An 11,377-nucleotide genomic window follows, 5' to 3' on the forward strand; every position below is an offset into this window, starting at 1 on the left:
TGTTTATTAAATAGGTGAAATTGCACTGGAATGCATCTTGCTCCTTTGTACAAGACACATGAAATCATAAAATGGACCAAGGGGTGGCTCCCGGGGGAGTGAATCTCCCTGGCAATGTGAGACATGATCCCCAGGAATAAGCCTGGCTCAGGCATTCATCAAGGGACTGAAAATGCCTTCTTGACCAAAATGGGGAAAAGAAAGGTAACAAAATAAGGTTACAGTGGCTAAGAGATTTCAAATAGAGTTGAGAGGCTATCTTAGAGGTTACTCTTATGCAAGCTCCAGCTGGCTCTCCCAAATGGCCATAGTATGCTGTGCCCTAACCAACAGTAGTACCAAAATACCTAGGTCCCTATCTGAGATTCTATCAAAGTTTCACTCAATCAGTTTATCTCTCAGAAACTTAAATCCACCAGAGTGTTCCTATGTCAGACAAGTCCTAAAAGCCAGAGGCAACAGCCTCTTTAGGAACAACAACCAGATGCAGCCCCCTTCCCCATAATCTTGACACCCCTTTTAACTATGCACAGTTTAGGGTGGTCACTGCCTAGACACCCATGAGGATCAAGAAAGTGATGAAACAAGAGGAAGGGGTGGCAAGAAACCAGATAGGACTTAACAAATGATTACAAATATTGAATCTTTATATAAATATTTTATAGATGCTAGGGTATTAGAATAGCTAGAAGGAAATAAATGAAATGGTGGAAATGTAACCTATAGCATTCTTTGAAATTTGATCCGGGACCACTTGTTAAACTTTACTTTGAAAGTTATCACCTTTCTGTATGTATCATATTTCACAATAAGAAAAAAATGAAATTGTGGAACTGTAACATAAAATTCTTTGAAATTTGCTAACTACTTGTTAAAATGTACTTTGAAAGTTATCACCATTATGTATATATGTTAAGTTTCACAATTAATAAATGTATTTTAAAAAATAATGCACTATGGGGGAAAAGCATGCTTCAAAAAATGTAAAATGGCACTGTAGACCAATACCACATAGTCCTTTTTTACACACTGAGTATGGTGAGCCAATTTTGATGCTGCAAATAGAAAACTGTTTCCATGAAATGTCTTTTCCATCTTTGCTAATTTCACATTCCAACTTTTCCTTTTAAGTTTGGTTGGAACTTTAAAGAGGAATCAGACAAAATTCCAACAACATCGCCAAAAGAAAAGGGCCAAGGCAAATGGTGTGATGATCTTTGTTTTCATAGGCAGACTATCACCATGGAACCCTGCCCCAGGGCCCCCTCCCACTTAATGGGCCTGTGGGTCCCTGCTCTCCACCTGCAGGGCCATTTGCTCCTGAATCTCAAACTCCCCTTCCTTGGACAGAGTCTCTTGCATGATCAGCCATTTTCCCACCTGCAGCACACTGCCCACCTGGCTCTGGCAGGCTGTCATCTCCATCATGAAATCTTAGGCAGGGCCGGCACAGTTTGTGAGTCACTCACAGCCAAAAGCCATGATAAATTCTCCATGCCTCAATACCAATGTTGCTGGGAAAGGTGGCCTAGTAGAGTAAGCAGAAATTACACTTTGATCCAATATTTGAACTCTGAAAATAGGAAATGAATCCTTCTCATAAGCAAGAAGGGGCAGGCCAAGGATGGCAGGGCTCTACCTCACACCGCCATCTGTCTTGAATGAGATGCTGATTATGCTGCCGACAGGTGGTGAATGCTGTATTAAAGCTAAATATAATCAATATATCATCACACTCATGCAAGAAGAACTGCTGAAGGAACATTACCATTTTCTATTATTTTCAAACCAAAGAGCAAATAAAATCTGTCCATTAACATAGCTGCACAATAAACTGCTTAACCCTAAAGAAATTGCTGTATAGTTAAATTCACTACACTGCAACAAAAATACACCCTCAGAATAGTAGGGAACTTTCATTATGCAAAATTATACAAGAACTTTGAGTACAACATCTGCTGAATCATACAATAAATTAAAATAATCTCTTCCAAGTTAAGAACTCTAACTCTGTGATTTGGTGTTTTGATTCATAATTTTGTTTGTTTAACTACAACACTTCACTTCAGAAATGAGTACACTGTGCACTGATTTTCACTGGTCACTCTACAAAATATACATGTGAGGATAAAATTAAAATCCTAAATCTACTTCCAATATACACTCACCCATGCCAATTTTATAACAAAGCCCTATTTAAATATCAGAAGACCTAAAATATGTCATGATCTTTCTGTGGAGCACAATTTGGTAAACGACAAACAGGGTACACAGAGCCTCCACACTGAGGCCTGGCACTGTGGCAGATAGATCCTGCTCACAGATCACAGATGGTTACTCTGTGGGTTGCAAACTGGTCTTTGCCTTCTTCTACATTGTCTGAGAAGTCATCCTGCTCCTGGAAAATGTCCTCAGCAGAGAACAGCCAGGTCATCACCTCCTCCAGGGCCACCTGATAGTCATCCAGGTCCATGTCTACTTTGGTGACAGTACTGAGTGTCTGCGTAGGCACTCTCTCCTCCCCCTCCAGTATGGAACTCAGCAAAACTGAAGTCAAGGAAAGCCCATGGCCCTCATGAAGACCAGAAGGGTGTTCAATATGCTGCATACAGAGGATCCTAAGCAGGCACCAGTATGTCTCAGGCACAACCCTGGGTCTCAGGAGTCAGGCCATTAATATCAGAAAGCCCTCATTACATACACTATGGGGACAGAGTGCAAAAGCAGGATGTCCTCATGGATTCTGTACTCAAGGAGAGTCCAATATAGTTGAGGAGAGGAGACTAACCCCCATGAATCACTTCTGAACAAAAATATAATGGTTAGTAGCAGCTTATATCCAAGTAATAAAATCTGTGTTTCCAACCAGAAATGACATGTGAGTTTACCAAAGCCTAAATCAGGAAAAGTTCAGGGAGGAGCTCAAACATGTGGGTCCTTGCAGGATGGATGGAATTTGAAGCAGAAGAGATGGAGATGAGAACTTGACATGGACCCCTAGTTAAGCCCTGGAAAATCAAAAGACAGATGGTGCCAAAGATAGAGAAAGGAAAAGAGTTAAGCCCTGAACCTACTAAAACCCTGGAGTCAAAAGAACCCTGGAGATCACTTAGTACCAAACCTCCAGATCACAGAGGAGGATGTCTGAGAACTAGGAAAGTCAGTGAGCAGCCAGAGGCCACCTAGGAACCAGCAGCTACAAGGTGGGAGGGGAAAGACATTCTCCAAATGCAGGTGTTCAGAGACTTCCAACTGAGAGTTCCTTACAGAGAAAGGCAGGTATTTTTTGCCACCCAATTAATGCTCTAGAGCATCGGTCTGCAGAAAGGACAGAGCAGGAAAGGGGGTGGGCATGGGTCTCTGAGCAGCAGTGGGTGGCAAACCATGTCAGAATGGATGGCTAACACTTGCCCACATGCTGTTCCCTCAGTTAACTTAATTCAACCTCTAATGCACTTTGTGACAGTACTGGGTCTGTGTGGGCACTCTCGTGCTTCCCCTCTGGTGTGCAGATCAGCAAAATTGAAGTCAAGGAAAGCCCATGGCCCTCATGAAGGCCAGAAGGGTGTTCAACATGCTCCATACAGAGGATCTTAAGCAGGCACCAGTGTGTCTCAGGCACAACCCTGGGTCTCAGGAGTCAGGCCATGAATATCAGAAAGCCCTCATTACATATGCTACAGCACACAAAAGATTAAATTAATGTTGAGACACTTGATCCTAATCAAACAGCAAATGGTTTCCGGAATTCTTATCATTCTACCCTTATTCCTAAGCAGAAGCAATTGTTTTGTCTATGCCTCATGAACAGCAAATGTAGTCTTCCTTTTTAAGAGATCATGGTCTTAACTATAAGAAGTAAAATACCTCATTTTTTCTGGAATTCTAACAAATGAAACAGAAAGCCAATACAGAAGTGATTCCAAAACCCAGAGACAAAGCGGGAAGGCTATTGGAGCCACCAGAAATGGTGCCTCATTGAGGTGGGTGATAGCTGCTCCCTGGAGTCAAGCACCACCACCCCCAACCTTGTCGCCTTGTCAGGCAGTAAGAGGTCAGGGCTTCCCCTAGCATCACAGGGCCTTCAGAGCCACTGCACAGGGCCCCAGTCACAGCTGGCCCCAGCTCTCACCATCTTCTTCTCAACATCTCTTCCTTTTCTATGCCGTGCTATTTTTGAAATGGAGAAAATAAAAGGATTACTACTTACTACACAAAAAAAATCTAAATAATAGACAAGAACTCTGAACCACAGGAAAAAAACACAGATATCATGTCAATTCAAGACCATTATGATTTCTATTGAAATTAAATGACAGTTTTAGAAAGGAGCTTGTTGAGTGAGAATGAGCGAAAACACCAACAAAATTTGAGAGAAAAAAATCATAATAACGTGCTACTGTTTACTGAGTGCTTATTTTTGTATCATTTTAGGCACTTTATATCCACATTTTATACACAGAACTGTGGTTCAGAGGCAAACCAACCCAAAGCAAGTGGTCGTGTGGCTGAAATTTAAGTCCCAAACCCCATGGTTCCTGCCTCTCTAAAATATATTTCATATCATTCAAAATCCATGTCCAGCTGTATTTGTAGTTGAAGGGACACTGGAAGATGATGAAAAACAGGTGGAAGAAAATAATTTGTTGCTCTTAACCAAGATTTATAGCACAATTCCAAGCTTCTAGAAAGAAAAGAAGAAAGGAGGGGAGGGAAGGGAAGGGAAGAGAAGAGGAGAATAAACGGTGGTTCTCACATTTGGGGGCACATGAGTTGGCTGGAGACTTGCTGACCTTGACACAGGCCTAGAGCTAGGTAACCCAGCCAGTGATACTTTGGGAGTGCAAAGAAGCTGAAGAACTTGCAAAGCACAAGCACAGACCAGAAAGTGCACAAAATCTCAAAACCCACATCATGTACAAAGCAATTGCCACCCCTTCTTGCAAAGTAGTCAAGCACTTTACCTTCTCCCCAGCTACAGGACCCTGCCCACTGCCCAGCTAGACTCTCCTGCCTTGCCCCTCCCCACTGTATGCTGGAGCTGGCTCCTATGGGCTCCACCTGATTCTCAAATATTCAGGAATTTTGAGAACCACAACCTCTGGTCTCTTGAAAGTGGCTCTGGTGAGCATGTTTAGACCAAGAAAATGGCAAATATGACAAATCAGGGCTTGGGGGTTTTGTGGGGAGCTGGTATACAAGCACAGCACTGGCCCCACCCCACCAAGGATAAGAGACAGAAAGATGAAGTTGCCACCAGAAGAAAGGACTAGGAAACCAATTCACACCCTCCCTTAAAGGAAAAACTCACCAGAAGCCTATTGCAAATTACTCCTTCTAAAGAAAAGAGACACAGAATATTGTCATTTGAAAGGTCTTGTCAGATTTAACAAGGAAAATCAATTTTAATGGCAAAAAGGGAAGGGAGGGAGGGGGAGGAGGGAGAGAGAGAGAGAACAAACTAGTTCTTAGAAATAAATTGGGCTGACATGAGAAAGCCTGTCTCTGCAGCACACACCAACAGTGCTAAAGGGGGACCGAATCAGAACGACGGAAAAATGCGTGTTCTTAAGCACGTCAAGGCACAGCAAGATCAACGCGCCAGACCCTCAGCTCCACCTTGGCATGTGAAATCATCTGTTTTCCTTCTGAGTAGAGTCATTTGAGTTTTGATTTTCTAATACTCCCATGTGAAGGCGGGCTGAGAAACTGGACATCTTATACTTAACATAAGCCAAGAAATCAAGCTGTTCTTCGCGCTAAAACTTTTCTAAAAAGGTTTCTATCTAGCTGTTTACAAGGATGATGAATCTAACATTTTAATTAAGAATCCATGAAAGCGGGGCTGGTTCTGCTGGGACAGAGGCTGCGGCGCTGCTGCGAGGGCAGGTCCTGCGCCCCAGGGGCCGACGCGCCGCTGGAGAAGGTAACCCCCGCGCCCGGGCCGCGCTCCCTCAGCCTGCGGCGGCGGCGGCGCTGAGGCGGTGGTTGCCGGCTTGGTGCACCCGGGACCCAGCGGAGAGGAAGCGGCCCGGGCCGAGGCACGGCAGGGGACATCGGCCTTCGTGAGGCGAGGGGCGGACGGGTGCGTGGCTCGGTAACAGCCTTAGCCGCTCGCCTCCACTCCCTTGGCCCCGGGCGAGGCCTCATGGCCGCCACCCCCTCCTGCTTACCCGTCGCCGCCGCCACGGCCAGTGACACAGGCGGGCCAAGCCCGAGCGAGCTAGACCCGGATACTGGAGCCTTGCGGGAAGATGGAGAACCTGCTGCGCTGCAGCCCCGACCGCAGCTCCTTCTGCAGCAAGGAGCACCAACGCCAGGGGTGGAAGAAAGCACAAGCTCGTCCGCCAGGGCAGCGAGGGCGCCGCGGAGCCCCGGGCACACTCGCCATGGCACCGGTCACCACCGTCACCGTCTCAGCCCCGCACAGTGGGTGGCCGCGATGCCGCCCAAGTCCGGCGTGGCTGAGGAGCCAAGAAGGCACCGCGGCTCAGGGAGGCGACGGACGGGGAGGCCCCAGGCAGATCGGCGGCTGGAGACGCGACGGCAGACAAGGCAAAGGCAAAGCCTGGGCGGATCCAGCGCCTGCGACGCCCGCGCCCTTGCCTCACGTTGCCACTGGCAGCCAGGGCGGGTGGTGACCGAGGAGGGGCCCGGGAAGAAGAGCCGCTGGCCCGTTCGCAGTTGTTCCAAGAGAAGTGGAACATGTACCCGCCAAGCAACACCCCCAGCTAGGGGCTGAGCCACAGCTGTGGCCTGTGGCCAAGGAGCAGACTAAGCCGCTGCTGGAGCTGAAGCTGGCGCTGGAGTCCATTGTGCCGCGAATGAACAAGCACAGCATCTGTGTTGTGACGACTTCTGGGCAAAGAGGCAGGACGCAGATCCTCGAGGAGGTGCGGGCCCTGCAAGCCACTGCTAGTTTACCAACGATCAGCCAGAAAAGCAGCTCGTCCAAGGACATCTGAGGCGATAAGATCACCTGTATTGAGGGCAAGGAGCCTGGCTGTGAAACCACTGGACTGCTCTTGAGCAGCATGGAAGACCTGACCCACCACGTAACAGGAAACTGGGCAACTACAGAATCAATGGCCGGTGGAAAGCCATGGTTGCTCGTTATCCAGGCCATGAAATGAGCTATGTGCGTCATGTTGATGATCCAAATGGATTTGGAAGATGTGTGACACGTATATAATATCTTAATAAATACTGGGATGCCAAGGTAAGTGGAGGAATACTTCAAAGTTTTCCAGAAGTACCAAAAGATGTATGTTTAAAGAAACAAAAACAAAATCAAAAAAAGCAAAACCAGATACTTTTATTTTTATGTTATAAGGGTTTTCTTGTTTGCCTTTCAGTAAAAGAGGGAATATTACAAAATCACGCAAGACCTCCCAGATTTCTGTAAGGTAAAGAATGAATTGAGATTGGTGTCTTAGACTTCAATTTCCTAGGCTCTTTAACAAAGCCCAAAAGGTGGAGTCTTTATTTTACATGAATTATGGGTATAAACCCTTGCCAACTTAAGTTTTCTATCTGGATCCATGATCTTCTTTCCCAAAATAATGTGTGTACAGAAATATTTCTGCATATTTCATCTTATGACATCTGTATAATTTGTATTCAGTTAGAGAACTTTTCTATGGAAAGCTCCGTAATTTTTATTAAAAGATTGCTATTGTTCATTTGAAACATGAAAAAATTTGTTTAGTGAAACTGACAGTGTAGATTTAGTGTGGGATTAAATATTCACTATTGTGATCTCACTTAGAAGAACTTGCAGGAAGAAATTTTAGTGTATTTTTTTACATACCCATACTCAGTTTTGTTCCACTTCCTCTCCTTTGTTCAATATAATAAACTTTAACATCTCTATAATCACTGCCTCTGCCAGCTTACCCAGGAGTGCAAGTTGTCTTTGCTATCTGGTCTGCAATGCACTGCATTGTATTAGGCCGTAACTCAGAATTACTATCATTTTCAAGTTTCGTAGAAATTGTATTATATTGATGATAGGTTTGTTTGATTTTCAAAATGTACAGCAACAGCCTTTTAATTGGGGAGCCCCCATGTCATTCAAATATGTACTTCATTTGTGCAAAGTAACAGATTCTACTGTCTGTGGGTTGTACTTGCCAGACAGGTCTTAAAGTGTGTATTTTTTTTTTTTTTTGAAAGGTTTTGTATATTTTTTGGAGATCATTGTGAAAGCCTAAAGAAATCAGAATAGCCATTTCTTTAATAACCATTTAAAAACTATTCATTTAATGTTAGTGGGACCGTTAACTTGTCACCAATTAGGACTCCTATTTAAAACAAAATTTAAAATTACTTTTAACCTATGTGTGTTTAATCCTGATTAAAGATAAAGCTTCAAAATGCTGTTTTTTAATCAATACATTAACCAGCTGTAAAACACAGACCTTTATCAATAGCAGGTAAAGAATTTCAAGTAAGAACCCACCCAAATTACATGTCCAAAATATGTGAATTTCAGATAGCCTATAAAGTCATGTAATTGGAAAAGCAGTGTTTCATTATGAAAGAAATCTCAAGTTGCTTGTAAAACTAATCTAATTTTAAAAATGTATAAATGTTCTTGAAAAAATTATGGTTGTTATTTCCAGCTGTGTTTTTTATTTTTAAATCCTTTATCATGCATACTATTGTCTTTCTTAACAGGCTCTTTCTTCAGATAATGTGCTTTTCTATCACATCTCTCTCTTAGTCCAGAACATCTAGTATTACTTTTTATAAATCAAAACAAGAGAAAATAGTAAACACAAGAGTCCAACAATTTTAGAAACATACTGGAGATAACTGGACTGTCAGTGTGATCTATGAGCTCTGTCTTTGGATGCTCAACAAATAGGATTTTTAAAATTATTTTAACATTCAGTTATTGAACATATCTCCATCATCCCTCTGCCATGAAAAGGAAGGGTCATTAAGCATTTATCTCTAATTGTCAAAGCTGTTGTGTTGTATGTATACAAGAAAGTTAATCTGTGTGGTCACAGATTAAAGTGTAAGAACACTTATTATAACATGAGATGAATAAAAATGTTCATAAGTTTTTTTAAAAGAGAACCTACAAAACTGGCCTGTATATTAATTTCTGCTTCACACTCTTTTTTATATTTCCTTGGAAGGGTCTCTACTTCATGAATATCACCTATGGTGACTTGCTGAGGTAGCACCTCAAGCAAAGGCTTTAAATACACAGTTATGGATTTCTGGTCAGGGAGCTGGACAGCAACATCTAAAAGTGGACAAAGTAAGAATCCACCCAAATTACATGTCCAAAATTTGTGAATTGCTCAACATTTGATGTAAAATAACTCTACTTAGTACCCAGAAGCAATACGTAATACAAAAATTTGTAAGCTCAGCAAATTGCCCTTTTCAAATAACAATTGAGACAAATGCAAGAGGATTATTTTTGCTCCATATCCCATTTCCTAAAAATCTTCCCTAAAAGCATCCATGAAATTTCAAAGACAAGCTACCTCTGTTATCATGTCAGATAATGACAGAGTATGAAATGAGCGGTATTCTACCCTGCAACATTTGAAACTAAAGTTGTCATATCATATGGAAGAAATTCACACAAAACACATTTTAATGAACCAAATGAAATATTGAATTATCTAATAATTTTATTTTTCTAAAACTTTAATATAGATGAACTGTTCTCCAATAATATAATTAAATTTCTACCTGAATGACCCTATAGATTGCTAAGTAAAAAAGCTTACAAAAATGTGTTTACAAGTATAGCTTCCAGCTATACTTCCAAAGGAAATACTCTCCTCAATATCCTAATTCATTCTAAAAAGGAAAAGAAAACACTGTTTTTAAAATGTTCAAACTCCTTAAGAAAAATCAAGGTTGAAATTAAATATTGAACAATACCTTCAGGATCTAACAGCTTATCAATTCCCAAATAACATTAAGCCTTGCTGAGGGCATGTTCCATTCTCTCAGTTGGGGTCATGTTGGGGACTCTCTCCCACCTGAAGGGACCAGGTCTGAAAACACGAAGCAAACAAAAAGCAATGAGGATGAGCTATAAGGAGACAAGACAGGCACAGCTATTGTCTGATGCATTTCAATATTTAGACTGTCTTATTTGTGATTTAATAAATAGCCTATCTTTTAAGTTGTAACTCAATGGCTTTTTTGATATATAGTATTTGAAAGCAATTTCAAAATAGGAAAGCTATAGGTAGCATATTCTAAGATTCTTGGATTGGTTAAACATGCATGTTAAAGTCTCTAGGGTAACCACTAAAAAATAAAAATGGCATATAAAATTTCCCAAAAGGTAAAAGACAAAAAAATATGTATTTGGAGGGGAGAATCAATCAATGCAAAAGAAAATCAAGAAAGAAAAAACAAAACATAGAAAAGAAAAGGAAAGGAGAAGTGGAAATAAGATGGTAAAAATGGAACCTAAATATTCAGTTACCACAATCAAAGGTGATGGACTAAATCTACCAATTAAAAGGCCAAGAGTAGCAGAGTAGAAACACCAGCTCTCATCTATTCACTGGGTACTCCTTAAAAAAGGCCCTGGGAGGACTTTTCTCCCATCAACCTCCCATGTTACCATTGTCTATCACTTAATTTCTATCTTATTTTCTTTTAGTCCCACAAACTGGATATTATTGTTGTTTTTATTTACCCAAAAGTTGGTCCCTTTCTTTGCATACTATCTGTTCTTGCATCTTAGACCTACAGACCTTTGGGGACTTGCCTCCCCCACCAGCTCCCTCCCCAGTTCCTTCTCTGATTTCATCTCCTAAGACCCAACCCCCATCACATGTCTCCTGCTGGCATCTCTTCCCCTCTTGCCTGATGCATTTTTCTTTAAGTAGTTGCCATTTATAGATATTCTATTTTATTATTGTCTGTGTCTACTGAAATATGAGCTCCACAAGACAGGAGATGTAGGCTTTCTTCTCTGCTGCACATGCTGAGAAGACATTCAACTAATATTTACTAAATCAAATCATTAATAGATGGAAAAATGTATTGGCTAAAATTCAGTAGTTTCCTCATAAAATCTCTTAATCAACTAGGATTGGGGGGAGACTGCACTCATAAAAGAGAAAGAGTGGGAAATTTTCTTTAATCTGATAAAAAGTATATTGAAAAAGCTACAGCAGAAATCATACTATGGTTAAACATTAAAAGCACTCCATCGTCAAGAAAAAACCATTTCACTCCATCATTGCCACTTTAAACAGACACTGTATTGAAGAACCTGGCACAATGAAGAACAAAAAATAAAAAAGGGAAAAAAAACAAAAATAAACAAAACCAAAAAAATTCATGGATATTCTACCCAAAACAAATTGATGGGAAATTTTGGTAA

General features: G+C 41.6%; 1 pseudogene; it reads left to right on the forward strand.

The window, feature by feature from the left end:
* The first annotated feature begins 6,148 nt into the window (after positions 1-6,148).
* On the forward strand, positions 6,149-8,158 carry LOC119525101 (annotated as a pseudogene).
* Positions 8,159-11,377: the final 3,219 nt, after the last annotated feature.

The sequence above is a fragment of the Choloepus didactylus genome (genome assembly GCF_015220235.1).
Source record: "Choloepus didactylus isolate mChoDid1 chromosome 23 unlocalized genomic scaffold, mChoDid1.pri SUPER_23_unloc7, whole genome shotgun sequence".
NCBI lineage: Eukaryota > Metazoa > Chordata > Mammalia > Pilosa > Megalonychidae > Choloepus > Choloepus didactylus.